Genomic DNA, 18,964 nt, shown 5'->3' with positions numbered 1-18,964 from the left:
GTCAGTCGGTGGGTTGCATTTCTGTCCGGATCTTGGATCCTCTAACAAGCTCAGAGAGTTGTCAGCAGAATTTAGTTCCTTGTAGCTGTAGGACAGAGGGCCCCACTCTCTTGCTGTCACCTGGATGCTGCTCCGCAGTTCCTTGCATGTGGCCCCTCTCAGGCCCTCTCACCACATGGGGACTTCCCACCTCAAGGCCAGCAAAGGCCTCTCTCTCCCCCTGAAATATAATCACAGGGGTGACATCCATCACCTTTGCCATTCTCTGTTGGCTAGAAGCCAATCACGCTACCACCTGCACCTCAAAGGGGAGAGGATTAGTCAAGGGTTTGACTCTTTGGGGTTGCTTTAGGATGTGTCTGCCACACTCACAGGTCTTTGAGCATTGCCAGCACCCCACTGCTTTCCAGGTACTTCTTTCCTGAGATTTGGGCTGTTGACCTAAATATAACAAGATGGAAATAAATAAATAAATAAATAAATAAATAAATAAATAAATAAATAAATAAATAAATAAATCTATAATAATAAAAGCATAATATGCAAATTGACCAAATGGCCAAACAGCAGAACAACCATCTGGACCACCACGCTATGACTCATACTGGCGCCAGGCCATCCAAGGCAGGTGCGATGCGATTGGTCCCTCCCCGCAGAGGGAGGCCCAGGCCAGTGGCCAACAGGCTGATCAATGTGGGGGGGGGGGGGAAGAGAGGGCTCCCTGATCTCCCCAAAGAGGGAGGCTCAGGCCACCCTCTGTGGGGTGATCAATCGGGGGGCTCCATGAAACTGGGGAGCCGGGGATGTGTGGCGAAGGACACAGGCAGCACCAGGCCAAGGCGGGTGCAGGTGGGGGACGGGGCCGCGAAGCTGGGGCCATGAAGCTGGCGGCCAGGGGAAGGAAGGCCTACCCTTGCACGAATTTGGTGCATCAGGCCTCTAGTAAATACATAAAATAAGATGGAAGCCTGAGTGGGGATAAGAGACAGAGGGACAGGGAGGAAGGAGAGGGGGAAATAGAAAGAGAGGCACTCCACTCCCCATACAGCACTAAAGTTTTCTGTTTGATACATGCTCCAGGTCACCAAATCATGAAGGCAAAGTAGAAGTATGACAGAAGCTAAAAGCTACATTGGTTATTCTTGGTCCTCTTCACCTGCTTCGTAATTGTCAGTTCCTTCATAATTCTGGAATTAGGTGGCTAGTTACTTTTCTTTTTTCTTTTTTTTAATATATATGTGTATTGCTTTCAGGGGAAAGGGAGAGGGAGGGAGAGATAGAAATATCAATGATAAGAGAGAATCACTGATTAGCTGCCTCTTGCATACCCCACAACAGGGATCCAGTCCACAACTCAGGCCTGTACCCTGACTGGGAATCGAACCGTGACCTCCTGGTTCATAGGTCAATGCTCAACCACTGAGCCACACTGGCAGGGCATTGGTTAGTTACTTTCCAATGTCGTAATTTTTTATGTTTTTGTATATATGTTAGCAAGAAGGCAGGGGAAACTGCTAGTGTCATAATGCTTTGAACCAGAAATCTTAACCAAGCCGGTTCCCAGCAGGCTTCCACTCTGTGTTCTTGAGATGCTGCTGCTGCCTGATTTCTGGGTGTTTGGGGAGCAAGGTGAAGGGTGAATGCAACACATTGGATAGGAAGCTCCCTGGGTTTATTGTGAAACCTCAGGGAAATCAAAGAGACAGCTGGTCTGTGTCTCGGGAAGCTCTGGGTGTCAGAAACATATCTGGATGACTGACAGTCGTTTCATCTTCAAATAACCCAGAGAAGGAGGTGTTGTTAACCCACGCTGCGGAAGAGGCTAGATGAATAACTTCCCCAAAGTCACAAATCTGTAAGTGACAGAGCCTGACTCCAGAGCTCTTTCTGGCATGCCATGCTCTCAGGGTATGGGGACATCTCAAACGGGGACTCTCTATTCTGCCACAACTTGTCCCACATCTCCCTGAAGCAAGGCCACACTAAACAGGACATAAGCAAGTCATAGTTAGACTTCCACCCTGGCTCCTGTCAGGTAGGTCCTTAAGGGGCAGTACAGCTGGGTAAGTTTTAAAGAGCAAATGATAAACAAAGCGGTATGCCCCCATGCCCCCTTGCCCTCACGCCCCCAGGTCTCCACAACAATGTACAGCTCCTAATGACCGCAAACCCATTCCTGCTGACTGCCAGAGCTACATGCCTGCCTGATAACTGAGTGCAAGTAATTACTGAAACTAACCCCGCACATTCCTAAGTGTTTATCAATTATCAAAGGTCAATATCTCAGGCATAGTAGCCTTATTAGGCCCAAGATTTAGGCCTGCCTTGAGGCCATTCCCGCAGCAATCTTGGGCAAGTCACAAAATCTTGCCAATAATCCATTTCCTCTAGAACAGTAGTTCCCAAAGTGGTCCTCTAGCCAGCAGCATCAGTATCATCTAGGAATTTCTTAGGAATGCACATTCGTCAGCTTTACCCCAGGCCCACTGAATCAGAAACTCTGGGGATGGAGCCCAGCCATGTTTTACCAAGTCCTGGTCATTCTGATGCACACTAATGCGAAGACCTCTGCTCCAGTCCCTCCCAGAGCTGTGAGAACTAAATAGCATGCTAGGTTCTGTTCTGTCACCATGTGTGTTTCCGTAGCATGGATTACTCCATCACTGATGGGTACTAGAGGAATGAGGTCAGTGTAATGTGAAAATGGCACATTAGACTGCACATAATTGCACATTAAAATTTCACATTGTGATGTGAAAATTGCACCTAGATTTTTATCATATCATGGGTGGGCTTTCCTAAGCAAGGGGAGCAAGAATGGCAGGAGTGGAATCCTAACCTTCATTGGAAATGGAAAAGGCCTGAGGCTCAGCCGCTGCACCACCAGCAGGAAGCCTTTCGCTGTATAATCCAGAAAACGTTAAAATGAGCACCTGTATCCGCTGGCTCCCTCCGCCAATAGGTGCACTCCAACCTCATGAGCTCCCAGCTTGTGTAAGGTTGCCCTGCCTCCTGTGCCCACTGACTCAGAGCTCCATTTCCGCCCCTGCCAGCCTGGGGCTGATTAAACAGTTACCAGCTTCTCAGCTCTATTGCTTTTGTGCACACTAATACCCCCTATAGCAGCTTCAGCTGCTGCCAGCACCGTCTAAGTGACCTCCCCAGGTAACTGTGATTATTGTGATTGATCAGAGTTGCATGACATTTGAATGCTCTATTTGGGCCCTATTTTCCCCTTATATCCTATTATTTTTTTATACCAACTTTTGCAGACGGCAAGATTTTCTGGGAAGTGTTGTTTTGTGTTACAGCAAAAAAAAAAAAAAAAGGCCTGTATATGTGAAGTCTCTGGCACACAGTAAAACCTTAATAATCCTTCGTACTAGTCCAGGTCTACCATACTTTTTCCTTGAAATGCTGACAACGGAGCCAAGAAAACCCGACAGTGACAACTCCAATGCAAAGGAGCCCGTGAAAATTCTGATAATGAAAGGTTGACGTTCTACCCTCTCTGGCCAATATTTTTAATGACATTCATTTGGAGCAATGATTCATTGGAGCAATCCTTCTGATTTCTTTTTGTTTTTCTATTTCTAGTTTAAGCAGCTTTTTAGAAGAATGGGGCTATTGTATCCACTTCTGTGTACTTAAATCCTTAATTATTTTCAATCTTTCTCTTTGAGACTTTAGAAGATTGTGCACTAATTCTTAGAGAGAAACAGCCAAGTGGGGAGTAATTATCTTGGCCACAAATCTCTGATGTTTACAGAGTATGGCACTCAGACCTGAAATCTCCCATCACCCTTGCTGGCAGGGCCCAGTTCGGTCTCCTCCGCTGACAAGAATGGGAATTGAGGTCTGGCTCAAGGTCTAACAGCAAGATGCTCTGGCCATGAAAGCCAGCCAGGTGTCCTGGCTCCTCACCCAGCATTCTGTCTCTTAGTGTTTACTTGGTAGTCATGCCCTGCCTTATGAGGTCACTTCCAAATTGTTTCCTTAAAACGTGGGGTCTGTAGGTCAAATTCAGGCCACAGACATGTTTTGTTCGCCCATGTAGGACCTTAAAAATTGGAAATTTTCACATTAAAAATTATTTCTAGCTTCACTTGAAAATTCAGAACATCTGGCAACACAGAGCTAATATCCACATATGGCAACAGCTGAGCTGAAAAATACCTTCCCCTTTCAGCCAGGACAAGCTCATCCAAAACTGCCACAGGCTCTCTCCCTCCTCCACTCCCCAGCCTATCATCTTACACACACACACACACACACACACACACACACACACACACACACACCTGTCCACACAAGCACACACATTCTGTATTAGCTGCTAGGGCTGCCATAGCAAAGTATCTCAGACTGGGTGGCTTAAACAACACAAATTTATTTTCTCACAATTCTGGGAGTCCAAGATCAAGGTATCAGCAGGGTTGGTTTCTTCTAATCCCTCTGTTTTTGGATTAGGTCCCACCCTAATGACCTCATATTAACTCAGTTTCCTCTTTAAAGACCCTATCTCCAAATCCAGTCACCTCTTGAGGTGCTAGGGGTTAGTATTTCAATATGAATTTGTGAGGGGGGCTCACCTCAACCCATAACATATTCTTCCCTCCTTTTAGATGACCTGCTTGGCCCCCAAGGCACTGGAATCTGCAGCTGTGACAAGCAGTGGCAAACTTTGGTTTGCTTTTTAACTTTTCACAGCTTTGTGTCAATTACACAACCCCTATATAAAGTACCTTAATAATAAAATCCATAAAGTACTTAAAATCCAGAAAGGGCCTCAGTGATGATCTATACCAGTTTTCAAACCATTTTAAGTTACAGAACCTTCTAACAACCCTAGCGAACAAGGAACCGATACATAAAATAGCTACGCTTCGTTCCTATTCTCCAAAATGGCTCCTGAGGGAGCTCCAGAGATGCTAGGCCTCCCTGTGTGACACGTGACTTGAACACTGCTGATCTCATTCAAATTCCAGTTTATGTCTGAGAAACCGGAGCCCATCCACATGCCCAAGACCACAGAGATCTGAGTACCAAGTAGGACCAGATGCCATGCCTCCTGACTTCCATGGTTCCTTCTCTCTGTGCAACTCAAGCAAGGTCATGGCATCAGACCATTGAATAATGTCTCTAAGAAAGAGAAATCCTGCTATTTTATTGGTGGAAGTTGTAGCCTGAAGCCTAGGTCTGGGACTCAGGAAACCCAAAACTGTGCTTTGCCAGGACTGGCTGCACAACCCCAAGGACAAAGGCTTGACCGCTCTGCTCCTCTTCAGGAACAGCACACTAGGACTAGCGTCCATGGGCTTTCATGCCCCTTCCTATGTCAAAAAGCTAGGACTCCCGAATGTTACGCTGACAGTGATGCTGCGCCTCTTCACTTTTCATCTATTGGCACGAAAGGGTTTCATGATAACTTCTTGCCCCAGAGGTAAAGGATCCAGTAATGGGCAGGCTCACCCTTCCACACTGAGTCCTGTGTCTGCCGAGCACAAGTCCACCTCAAGAGCGCTACTCCAGCTTGCTATAATAGAAAGGAAAAAAACAAAGATGAAAAAGACATTCTACAGAAGTAGCACCATGTGACCCACTCTCATCTCGGTGATGGGAACCAAGCATTCGGCACCGCAGGGAAAGTGGAAGCAGGAGGGTGGGAAGGATTGCTGTGCTACTTGGGAACTGTAATTACAGAACTCCAAAGTTCTATAATTGCCCTCCAACCAACATTCCAGTGACAACAAATGTATTACTTCATGAGGTTGCCTGTCATGAACCATGCAAATTCTCATTTAGTTATTAGTATCTCATTTCGAGCCAAAACTTATGACCCCAAATATCCAAACTTTGGTAACCACCAACACCCATGTTCTCTTCCTGTTCTCAGACTTACAGCAGGCCTACATTCCCCACCCCCCTGCAATTAACTGTAGCCAGAGACTGAGTTCTGGCCAATGGAATGTGGGCCAGGAGTCATGCATCTCTACTAGGCCTGGTCCGTGAGGCTCTTCCACATGTAGTTTTGGTTCCGTTCTCTGTCAGAAGAATGGAAAGGACTCTAGAGACACAGAAGAGAACAAGGTCTAGGTCCCTGAATGACCACATGGGACAGAGTTACACTCCTACCCACATCCTCACTGGTCTGCAATGTGAGCAAGAAATACATTTTTATTCTGTTTAGTCATTGGGACTTGGGAGCTATGGGTTTTGGTATTATTTACTTTGATACATGCATCCTTTGAAGTACCAGACAAGCATACTCCTGTCCACTTGCCAGACCATGAAATATTTGAGGATCTCGAAAGGTGACAAGATGACAATTCTATCTTCTCCCTTAATATTTTCCTCCTTTTGACTTTTTCTGATCCATGCAACTCCTTCACATACTGTCCTGAACACATTGGATCAGGACAGGGGTTTTCATCAAATAAGTCATTGGGAGTTTTTATCTGGCAAAAATTTCCCAAAACCTAAGCTCTTGGTAGATCAGAACGGATTTCCAAAATAATCAGTATATTTGGAAGAAATGTCATTGGGGACAGAAGGATGTTTGAAGAGACTAGAGTTTCTCTACCCCCAAGCTGGAAAAATATTACCCAAGCCCAAACAGCCTTTCTCAACCGGAGTTCTATTCAGAGTTAAGCCTCACTGTCCTATGAGATCCATTGCATCTAATGCATTTACTTTTCTCCGACACATCTAGAATGACATGTGTTATTTAACATCCTTGGGAGAACTTTAAAGATCATTTCTGACTACTGTGGTTTAGATGAGCAACTCCACTTAGGAAAGGCTGGTTGGAGGGAGGGAGAGGAGAGAGTGAGGAGAGTGAAGGCATCGAAGGATCCTAGAGAGCAAAGAGAAAGACACCGGGGAGTCAGCAGAATGCCAGGGAGATGTGGCCAAGGAGCCTGGGCATGCTGAGCGGGTGAGGCTCAGGGTGGCAGCAGGAGCCAGTAAAGAAGAGGCAGCATGACAAGTCACAGGCACCTTCACAGAGATCCTGGCTACCCAGGCTCTTCCTGAGGCACCCTTCCAGGAGGACTGAGGCTGGCGGAAGGAGGGTTCTCCAACCTGGAACCTGCAGGAACCAATTCGCAATTAAGGATTCTTTGGGGCAATGAATGAATTGAATACCTTTGACTTCAACTCAAGGGCTTCATAAAATTCCAACATCTTTTTCAATCACTTTAGGCAAGGTATTCAGAAGACCTCAAATGACTAAGTGAGGTACTGTTCGCCAATGCTACCTGCCAGCAAAGTCTTGAGAGTTAACAGCTCTTCCCCAGGCTGGTTTTTTCTTGGAGTTGACAGAGGACTCCTCCAAGGTACTAGCACAGCACTTCTTCAAGCGCAACCCCAGTCTTTGGACCTCCTGGAAGATCTTGCTGGACCACCAGGGTACTGGGGACAGATTGTGGTTTTCCCCTCATTTTATGTTTTGTCAGAGGTATCTCCTTCCTGATGTAATCAGCCTCCGGAACTTTACCCAAACAGCAATTTTGCACTAATGGTCAGAACAAGAGGAGTCTTGCTATAGACTCCTGAAAGGGGCACCATTACCTGTGAGCAGGGCTGGCAAATCCATTGTTGGAAAGAAGTAAATATTTGGTGGGGAGATGAAAAAGAATGAAGTTAAATTTTTCAGGTTTTTGGTTGTGTTTGTTTGTTTGTTTGTTTTTCAGCAAAAGCAGATATTTAATAACTATAAAGTGTTAAATGTGGGAATTACAGTCATCTTTAATAAAGTGTGCACAGCACTCATAAAATATATAATTATATGTATAACTTGAGAAAGATTCGTATGTTGCCTTCATCCTGGGCTTTGCATTTTAAGTGGGATGTGGGAAAACAGAATCAACCCAAGTTATCTAAGGCCCTTGAGGGAAGATTAAAGAAGTTGATATGATTTTATTCTGTGATGAGAAAGCCAAGAAAGGGCTAATTTTCAAATATCTTAAACATTAGTCTCAGGACACAGGCCTGCTGAACGCACCTCTTCCCAACTCAGAACACTTGAACTCAAATTCTGGCTGAGAGCTGTTATTTTAAGTGGGAAATAGAGTCATCTGTTCTCCCATCCACGGATCCCCACATTGGTTACCCACTTCACTATCTTCCCACCTACTTTCTCCTGGGATCCCCATATTGGTTACTCACTGCACTATCTTCCCACCCTGTCCATTAAGTTAGCATTATTGCTAACTCCCCAAACCACTCTACCCAACCAATCCCCTGGGTCCTGCCAAGTCTAATGCCCACTAATCTGCTCTTCTGACTTTCTGCCTCTGCCCGGTTTGGGATCCTCTTTACTTCTTGCCTGTAGCTTTGTAACAACTTTCTAACAGGGCTCCTGTAGCTTCCCCATCCTCACCCTCCAGCCCACTTTTCATACTGCCCAAAGCTCCCACCCAAAATATAAATCCAAGGGTACCTATCGCTCAACCAGCTTACACACCTGCAATGGACTTTCTGCAGGTTTAGAGATTTTCAAAATGCACAGTATTTTTTTTAAATCTGCCTTAGCTCCTTTTTGCATCCCATCTCCTTAGCATTGTTCTCAAAGCCCCTTTACAACCTGGCCATACCCACCTCTCCCTTCATCGGCCCCCACCTGCCCCCACTCTGCTCCAGCCATATCAGATGCTCACAATTCCTTGAACATCTGCATGCTGCCCTGCCTCTCTTCTTGCTAATTCCTAGGAGTGGAATGCATTCTTGTCTCCTCCATGTGGTGAAATCAGGGTCATCTTTTATGGCCCAGGCCAATCATCTCCTCTCTTTGGCCTTCCCAAACCTAGGCAGAACTCATCACTTCCTCCTGTGGTCCCCACATCGCTTGGCTCTGAAATGGTAAGTGTCACATATTATAATTTTTTGTGTACATTTTTGTCTTTCTCACTATATCGACAACTTCTTAAAAGGAAGAATCATATCCTATTCATTTGGTTTTTTCTCTAATACTTAGCACAGTACCTGGTATATTGTAAATGTTTGATAATTGTTGAATGAAAGGATAAGCTCCCAGTTCAAAGATTCTCTTTTTAGTTTACCTAACACATCCAGCCTGGCAGTGTTCAGCTTGGATTGGAACAAGAGTCAGGACCCCAGGAGCAGGTTAACGGGAGGTGAGCTACAACTGCCCATAATGGCCCCTGCTGGGCATAGTTTTACATCCCATTGTCTGGATCAAAGCTAGCAGTTTCTGCCCTGTTTGTTCCTATGTGTCATAACTAGAGCAAAACTCCTTCATCAGCCAGTCTGGCCACACCACAAACAGATGAGTTGGGAAGAAGGGACTGCCTGGTTCTTTTCAGGTTCCTATGGATACAGTGCCACCATTGATCCCCTGGGATGCATCTGCGTGGGCAGCTGCCACTTCTGGACTGTAAACACACAATGAACAGCAGGCGGGGGAGGAGGAGATAGGATGGGAAAGTGGGGGAGGGCAAGAAAGAATTGAGAGAAGGCATATATGCAGAAGAGCGGAGGGAGGAGGGTTTGGTATTTGCTCCTACAGAAGATAGAATGTATTTGATAGCTTCTCGAAACGCTAACGGTTTTTAAAGTTCCTTTTGCTAAATATAAAATGTGAAAATCATGAGTGGAAGCTTGCTTTCCTTTCTGCAGCCATGGCCAAAATTCCTGGGTTTATTTTGATCAGACATTTCTAGACACATCCTCCACAAACGTGATTAGACAGCCTGTCATCCTGACATGGGCTTAATTAAGAAGCAAAATCAGGCAGCCAATCTGCAAAAATATAATATGGTGTCTTTTTCTCCCTTTTGGTCATTTCTTTGATAAACATGGACATTGATGCATGCAATAAAAATAATAGCAATTTATATGGCTAGTACTCTTTAGTTTATAAAAAAATGTTCCTGCCAGGCCAGCATGGCTCAGTGGTTGAGCGTCAACCTATGAATCAGGAGGTCACGGTTCGATTCCTAGTCAGGGCACACGCCCAGGTTGCAGGCTCAATCCTCTGTGTGGGGCATGCAGGAGGCAGCCGATCAATGATTCTCTCATCACTGATGTTTCTCTCTCTCTCTCCCTCTCCCTTCCTCTTTGAAATCAATAAAAATATTTTTTTTAAAAAAAAGAAAGAAATGTCCCTTAGGGCGTCACAACAACCCAATGGGATATGCAAACTGGATATTACCACCTTGTTTTCTGATGAGGACTCTGAGGCCATTGATGAGATAGTCTATTGTCCCAGAGCTACTCGGTGGAGGCAGAGTCAAGACTCATACCCAGGACTTCAGTTTCCAAGATCGGTGCTCTCGTCCCGTCCCTACACCCACCACCTCACGCCGTGTCCGACTGCCAGCTAAACCACAGGCTGCTTCTCCATTGGAGCACAAGTGATAAAGAAAGAGGAGATGGATGGTTTGGGCAGGGGTAGGCATGTTGACAATGTTTTCATAGTCTCCTGGTTTTTTAAAACCCCACATTAGAGTAAATAAACGCATGCCCAAAATAATCAAACCACTGGCTTACAACTTTTCTATCATCATTTCCTCTGAATGTATGACTCTGGCTCTGTTGCCAATACACTCAAGACTTTTGAATGTGGTTCCCTCACTGATTATTCTCTCAAATCCAGGTCATATTTGCTGTCTCTTTGGGGACTGTGAGATCAGTTCTGTGAGGCAGTCCATGGTTGCTCTCAATCCACAGGAGCCACGGGGAGCCTCTGGATGCAACTGGATGTCTCCTTTTTGACCAAGTTTTATCACTTTCTCAAATATCTGTGTCTGTGAGTATAGTGATGGCAATACATTATGTTTATGGGACTTCACAGTTTATGAAGAGCTTTACTGTTTCAGAGGCCCTACCCACTCCCTCTCACCACAAGGTTCCCTCCCTGGCCGTGAGGATGAGGCAGATCTCACTATTTTAATTGTATAGATTAAGACAGGGAGCCTGGAAAGGCTAAGTACATGGTAATGTGCCCATTTAACACAACTAGTAAGTGTTGGACTAGGAAATACTAAATCCTAAACTTCTAAACCCAAATCCAGCCCTCTTGCCAGTGGGCCTGTGATTTTGTTGCCCTCTCCCACACCCACCACAAAAACTGATGAGACAGGGAAAGTCCATCACCACTGATGAACAGAACTCAGAGCACATGCTGGACTGTTCTTATCTGTACCTCCCATAAGAGAGTAGAAGTTCTTAAACCTATGTCCATGGGTTTAACTGATGATCCCTTCTAATTGAATGTGTTTTTTTTCCTCAGAAAGAAATTATATAATTTTCATCAGATACTCAAAGAAATGTAAGAGATTAAAAATCACTGCTCTGCTCTGTAAACTCATCAAACTTGGTATCTACAAAGCCTACCACAGTGCCTTTCATATAAAAAGTGCTGACTGCCTGGATGGATGGATGGATGGATGGATGGATGGATGGATGGATGGAAGGATGGATGGATGGATGGATGGATGGATGGATGGATGGATGGAGAATGGATGACTGTGTTTTTCTGTCAAGCTCTAATTCCACAATTGACTGAACTATTATGCAAACTGAATGATGCATTAGACAGGACCCAATTAGTGGGACAGAATTTTAGGGAGAAATATTTGAAATTGAGAGAAAAATCTTAACTCTCAATGCTATTAAGTATGATGTGACTGACTCATACTCTTAATTGTTCTTCCAGTCTTCTCACCTATCTACCCTATCACCAAGCAAAAAAGGGGGTTCACATATCACCAAATTCAGCAGAGCATATAAAGAAATTATGTAGAATGAGCTCTATCACTGGCTGACTACACATCTTACATTTAATAGCTATTTCCATGTCAGAATTATAAGTCTACAAAAAAAAAAACACCCTAATTTTAAATGGAGCATATCAGAAAATCACGACTCAACAAAATACAATATTTTTTGACAAATACTGGATAGCCAAGTTATATATGCACATTGTGGTTTTAGAGATTGTCCAAACTATGAGGTGGTTTGAGATGTCAGTCCCACATCCCTCAGTGCTGGACTGATTTCAAGAAGATAATTAAAGTCAATGGTACCTGGCACATGAAATAAAACACCCACCCTCTACTCTCTGGGTTGGTAGATCAAAGATAATAAGCTTGTCATAAACCAAGATAAAGGGCCACCAGGGAGTGACACTCCCCTCTCAGATTAAAATGTTGTCAGAATGGTCAAGGTAGACGCAGGAGGGGTAAACATGCCAATCGCCCCTCCTACCTAGACTGCACAGCCTGGAAGGAATCCTGGCCAGGCCTTTCAACATGTTGGCAAGAGCCAACCCCTGACAGCCTGGAAAAGAGCAGAGAATGGAAGCAATGTGCTGGAGAACAGTGCTCATCTGTCCTGCCAGCACTCAGCCTCGCCATGGCCAGAATCTGTCACTGGACATGTCCATGCAGCTATCGATAAGCTGAGCATGAAAACTACCTGGAAGCAGACTCGACTCTAGGGTTTGGTGTTAAATACCAGAGGATATAGAGTGTCCTGCCAAGGACACACTTTTACAACCCTGCATTCCTCTACGAGCGATGTGTATTCTTTTCCTTGTCAGATTGGAAAGAGGCGACAGCCTACAATCAATGGATTGAATATCAAATCAAAAGTCCTAAGGTCTGGTATGTGGTTTTAACTGGTGAACAAAAGACAACAGAGGTTTCGGGACGTCAATTCAACTTATTTCTTACAGCATTATGATAAGAAGAAGAAGGAGAATTCTTTGTAGTTTATCTCATTTCTACATTATCTTATCTTCACAACTCTGAGAAGTAATCAGAACAGGTATTATGGTTCCTAGTGTCTGATATGACATTAAAGATCAGAGACTCTGAGTAGCTTGCCCAGGTTCACATAGCAATTTCTGGACCAAGGTCCCATGTTCTGTGACTCCAAGTCCAGGGTTCTCTCATAGTCTTCCACTAGACAACGGTTCTCAACCTGTGGGTCGCGACCTCTTTGGCGGTCGAACGACCCTTTCACAGGGGTCGCCTAAGACCGTCCTGCATATCAGGTATTTACATTGTGATTCATAACAGTAGCAACATTACAGTTATGAAGTAGCAACGAAAATAATTTTATGGTTGGGTCACAACATGAGGAACTGTATTAAAAGGCCAGAAGGTTGAGAACCACTGCACTAGCAGATTGTCAAGGCTCTGCCCTCTCTTTTACTGTTACTCAAATGGTCCCTTATACTGGCCAGTTGTCTTATAAATGAAACCCCTTTATAAAGAGGACTTCTTAGCAATTTGATAGATAAATCCTTTAAGTGGATAATGATCTAGAGCAGTGGTTCTCAACCTTCCTAATGCCGTGACCCTTTAATACAGTTCCTCATGTTGTAGTGACCCCCAACCATAAAATTATTTTTGTTGCTACTTCATAACTGTAATTTTGCTACTATAAACAATATGTAATTATATATGTGTTTTCCGATGGTCTTAGGCGACCCCTGTGAAAGGGTCATTCGACCCCCAAAGGGGTCGCAACCCACAGGTTGAAAACCGCTGATCTAGAGTAAGCTTTATTTTTAGTAATTTAATTACAAAATATATCCACATTTATTATTAATATGTTGCTTTATGCCTTTAGAACAATATTCCAGTCTAGTCTAATAGCCTATTAAAAAAAACAAAAACTTAAACATTTGAAAGAAATTATTTAAGGAAAAGTTTTCATTATTCATTCAGTTCAAGAAATATTTATTGAGTGCCTACCAAGCACGCACTGTCCAGGGCATTAAGAAGACAAAAGTGGTCAAGACAATGTCCCTTCTGTAAAGAGTGTAAAAATGAAAGAGGAAGTTGAATAAGAACAGGTAAATGCATATGTTGCATGAAGAACTTCACTGGGATAAGGGCAGAGGGTCCCAAAAGCACAGAGAAAGGACACTCCACCTAGGACTGGAGGTCAGAGAAGGCTTTCCAGAAGGAATAACTTCAATGCCAATTATTTGGGAGAATAGAATTTTGCAAAACGTTTCTAGCCTCATCTGTAACTCTAGGGCCACTGGGGAACCCTGACCAACATCCAAGCACACCATGCCCTTTCCCACTTCTTTGCTTTACCCACATTATTTCTTTAGCCAGAATACCTGTTCATGAATTAATTCCAATATCCTCTTTTTCATCCTTCAAGGCTCAGTCTTTGCCTTTTCTAGAGAGTCTTCTTTGATCTTATTTTAAGAAACAGAACTAAAACTAACTTGAAAAGATTATAAACACAAGATTCAAGTTCTATTACATTTCCCTGATCTTTCCTAAACCCTAAGCCCCTCAGCTATATTTAGTCATTAAAAGATCACTGTGTCCATACTGTACAATACAAGTGTTACTGGGGCAGCCGGGGGTGGGGAGGAGGAAGGGGGCAGGAAATCATAGCCATTTCTAAATCCTTCCAAGACTTGTATTATTACAATATCTTGATCTTCATCCAAAGCCAGAGGAGGAAGAGATAAAGTTTCCCTTTCTCTCTGTTCCACTGGATCATTGGGGTTTGTGAGGTAGTCTGAAGGGTAACCACCATCTGGATCCTTGGTCAACTGGTTGCAAATTTGGGTGAAAATATGTCAACAGTACATTGTAGGAGATCTCAATGTTTTCACTCTAAAATTACATACTGGCTCTTTTGGTCATCAGCAAATCTTTACAAATGGGACCAAAACAACTTTCTTTGGGAATACCAAGAGAGAGACAATATTCATATTATAGAGTTTTGCAAACTCTCCGGATATCCTAACAATAAGTTACAGATGTGTAATCCTAAATCAAGAAGCTAAATATAACATAGATTCTACAAATGGTAATTTTCTATAATTTGAGGAAAATATTTGGTAGCTCAATTCCCCCTAGAAATGGCTGGCCATGGTTCTGCTTTGTTAAACATCTGTCAGCCTTTCTTATGGACAGGAGCATCCAGAGAAGAACAACAGATTTATTTTAAAAATGGAATCAATTTTAAAACTATAACTTGAATTGTACTCTGGACATGTGGGCATTATTTTATAACTGAGAAGTATTAGGAAATTAAGAAACCTATATTCATATTTGCATTAATTCTATTATAGTAATTCTATTTCCTGATTTTCATATCTTGTGTTATTACCTTCCTCTCCTTTATTTTGAAAAGAAACTTTATCAGTTTTCCTGTGGCATACCATTTTATCTCTTCGTTTTGCTTGCAATAAGATATCAGCCTAATATTGGCAGAGCAACTTACTACAATGATTCTTTGTTCGAGAAGAAAAAAATGCATGACTGGTATATTATTAAAATAGACAAGGAAGTGTGTTTCACATTGGTTATTTACTTAATGAATATTGTCATGGTACCAGGTACTTTACAAAAGACAAAGTGAGGTAATCATGCAGCACGCTTGGATCTTGCATTTGATATGAGGATCTCTGGGTACTTACCCAACACTGACTCATAAATCAGCTCACCTCAGATAGGATGCAAATGTTGTTCTAAATATATAGTCAGTTTTATGGAACCTCCATGCCACCAAGCACTATGCAGACTGCCTTGTTGAATCTCTGAGGGCTCTGAGGAAGGGTGAAACCCAAATGGGGATGAGTTTATGAAAGATGGTAGATACGTTTTAAAGAAAAGCAGTAAAAAGAGGCGGGCGCGGGGAAGGGCCTAACAAATAGAAGAGAAACTGGAAAACTGAAAGCTACCACAGTGAACTTCATAGACAACGGACAAATAACTTGGGTTCTAAATCAAATGCATACTTCATGAGTCAGAGTAAAATGTTTACTTATCTCAAACTTGGCTCTTATCTATGTCTGAAACTGGGTTTTTCCCTGCACAGGAGATCATTTCTCTAAATTTTTTTCAAGATATTAATAGTCTGAATTGTATTTTATATTCACAAAGTTGAAATCGGCTCCATCCTAAACAATAATCACATAGAATTTGCCACACGTCATCTTGATATGAGATATAAAATCAGGAAAGCATCAATTCAGACCCTTCTAAATTGTGAATTTGTGGAAAGATAGGAAGAAATCAGTAGATTATGTTTGCGAGGCTTATCAGGTAATGCCCCAAGCGGAGCATGCCTGTGATGGGGCAGAGCACAAAGGCAATGGGCAGCAACCATTCAGGGGTCCCTGACATTGGAGACACACACTGCCTCTCTAGACCTTCATGGAGAGGATCCTCACATCTTTCTCCTGGGAAAAATTTGATGAGGCCTATGTTCAGAAATAAAATGGAGGACAGAGACCCCATAGGTAAGTCTTCCAATTACTGTTTCAGAACCAGGACCCAGGGACCATGCATGTGCAGGGTGGGTGGGGTGGTGGTGTCAGCTGCTATTCACTCCCAGGGTTCAGAGCTCTCTGTGCCTGGGCTGGTGGCTTGGGCCTGAGGGAAGTCTGTGGGTACAAGCCCACATTGTACCCACTGCTGAAAGGTACACAGTCTGGGCACTGCACAACCTGGTAGAGTACCAGGCAAGATTCCACTCTCAGGGAGGACTGAGGAGCTCCGGAAGGCAACTCATTCTAAATGGGAAAGAAGCCAGGCATAGGGCTGAAGAAAGGAACAAAGCCTTGGCATTCAAACAGGGCAGTGGGAGGAGTCAGCGTGCAGTAATCGCACCTTTACTCCACCCCAGCCCAATGCCACGCCACAAAGTTAGCTCCTGGGGAGAGAGGACATCATGACCAAGCCATAAAACAGCTGTTTCAATAAATGCTTTAGCTCAATGGGGCCCAGGCCTCATGCTGAGCACAGTGTAACACAAAAGAGACTTAGCCTTCTCCCCGATTCTGCCATATCGATCATTGCCCAGCTCTGTGCCCTAAGATGTGGTCCCAGAGAACAGAGCAGAGGAGCTGTAGCCGTAGGGATCAACCTCTCTCTAAGGACCCCCAGAATTACTTGAGGGGGAAAAGGGAAGACTTTTAGAGTGCTCAGAAGAGATGTTTTAGAAAATAGGGTATTTTGGGTGGTGATTCAAATAACTTCATACTTCTGAACATTTATAATTTCCCCACATTTGCAAGTTTTATTATCTCTTTCAGAACCAATAAATGCAAAGAGATTAGTCACTTGTCTGCAGAGCACATGAGGAGCAGAACAAAGGAATGGGGCGGGGGTGGGGGGACGCTTGTTGGGGAAAAGGGTAACAGACTAAGGTTTTAGGTCCTGCATTAAGAAAGAAAGCAGAGTTGTAGACCCTGAAAATCCCCAGTAGGGTTTGCTAAGAAAAATAATAGAAATATTTTAAACATTGAGGTAGGAGAGGGAATTTTCAAATTTCATGTAGAAACAACCATTTAATAAGATCTATTCTCCCATTCAACCAATGTGCTTTTTTACAAATAAATAATTCTTATCTATGTAGAATTTGGCCATGCAGATTTTTTTAGAACTTCCTACATACAGATGCCCAGAGATGCTCTTTGACAAAATGATCATTCCAAGTCCTATAGGTCCTCAGTTGACAACACTTCATAGCCATTAGTTGAGTTACTAGGTAGGCTTGCTTTAAAGTAAAAGGATCATAATTCTTCTGCTATTGAGACCCTTTGGGGGGATTCAAACAGCTCTTCCCAACCATCAAGACCAATTAGGGAAGTGATACTGTGTTCCGAATGCAAATGGCAGAGGTTTCTCTGGCAGATCACACAAAAAGGAACCCACTAAAAGCAAAAGGACCTGTAGTTGTGTCTACCTAGAAAAAGCACTCAGTGGAAAGCGAAAACATAGAGACTCTTGTCTTGTTTGGTTTCCCTCTAAGAACAGTAATGTTCATGATGAGGATGTGGTTTACACACCTTACTCTTTCTGTTGCCTACATCTCTACGGTATAACCAGGGCTCTTCTGGTTGAGCTCTTTGCAGCATCTATGCAGCGTCTGTGGATGGCTTCCCGTCTCTCTTTGGGAATCGGGACCCCTACATGGCAGGAACCACAGCAGGGTTACTTGAATTAAATGCACACACTTCAATATTAAAGAAACAAATCTACTATGTTACAGTTGTTGTTGTTGTTTTGCCAAAGAAGATGTCTTTTTTCATTCTACCCTGTTTCCTTCTATTTCCTAGTTCACTGTTTGGGCCTCACTTATCTTTTTATGATTGTTCTCCTTTTAACTGGGCTGCCAGGACCCACAGCAGGCTGCCTCCACACTGCCATGCAGAGAATAGGAGGAAATGATGAGAGCCCTCAGCCTGCATTTTCACTCCTTGGCTGAATCTCTCTTTCCCCCTTTGCCAAGTCTCTTGACTTCCTCCCAGGGAACAGTGTTTTATGCTTTCAAAGCACTCCCATATTCCTCTCTCTGTCCAGAGGGTTAGCTTTCAGTGAATTAATATGTTCAGATGGCAAAGATTCCATTTTGATTGTGTTGCCTGTTTCTAAACAGAAGATAAGATATGTTCAGAAATGCACAAGGACATTATGGGTAGCATGGCATCTTTTAAAAACATTTTTTAAAATTCCAGTTCTTCCACAGTTGTGTGAAATATAACCTGTCTTGACTTCTGTCTGTCCGAATGACTTTGCTGGCCTTCATACAGAATTAGAGCAAGAAGTAGAACATGAGACAAATGGTACAAACTTCCAGTTATAAAATAATATAATAATAAAATAATATAATTTATAATAATAATATATATAAATAAATAATATCATGGGGATATAATATACAGCATGGTGGCTATAGTTAATACAGTATAGTTAATACAGTACTGTGTTATATATTTGAAAGTTGCTAAGAGACTAGATCTTTCCTACAAGTTCTCATTATAAGAAAAGAAATTTGTGACTATGTATGGTGATGGAGGTTAGCTAGACTTATTGTGGTAATCATTTCACAACAAAAATATCAAATCATTATGCTGTACACCTGAAACTAACATGGTATAGTTCAATTTTATCTCAATTTATTTTTAATGTAGAACATGAGAGAGATCTACAATGAGCAAAAGGGAATCTGG

Source organism: Myotis daubentonii, chromosome 4 (genome assembly GCF_963259705.1).
Source record: "Myotis daubentonii chromosome 4, mMyoDau2.1, whole genome shotgun sequence".
NCBI lineage: Eukaryota > Metazoa > Chordata > Mammalia > Chiroptera > Vespertilionidae > Myotis > Myotis daubentonii.
This window is presented reverse-complemented; position numbering follows the sequence as displayed.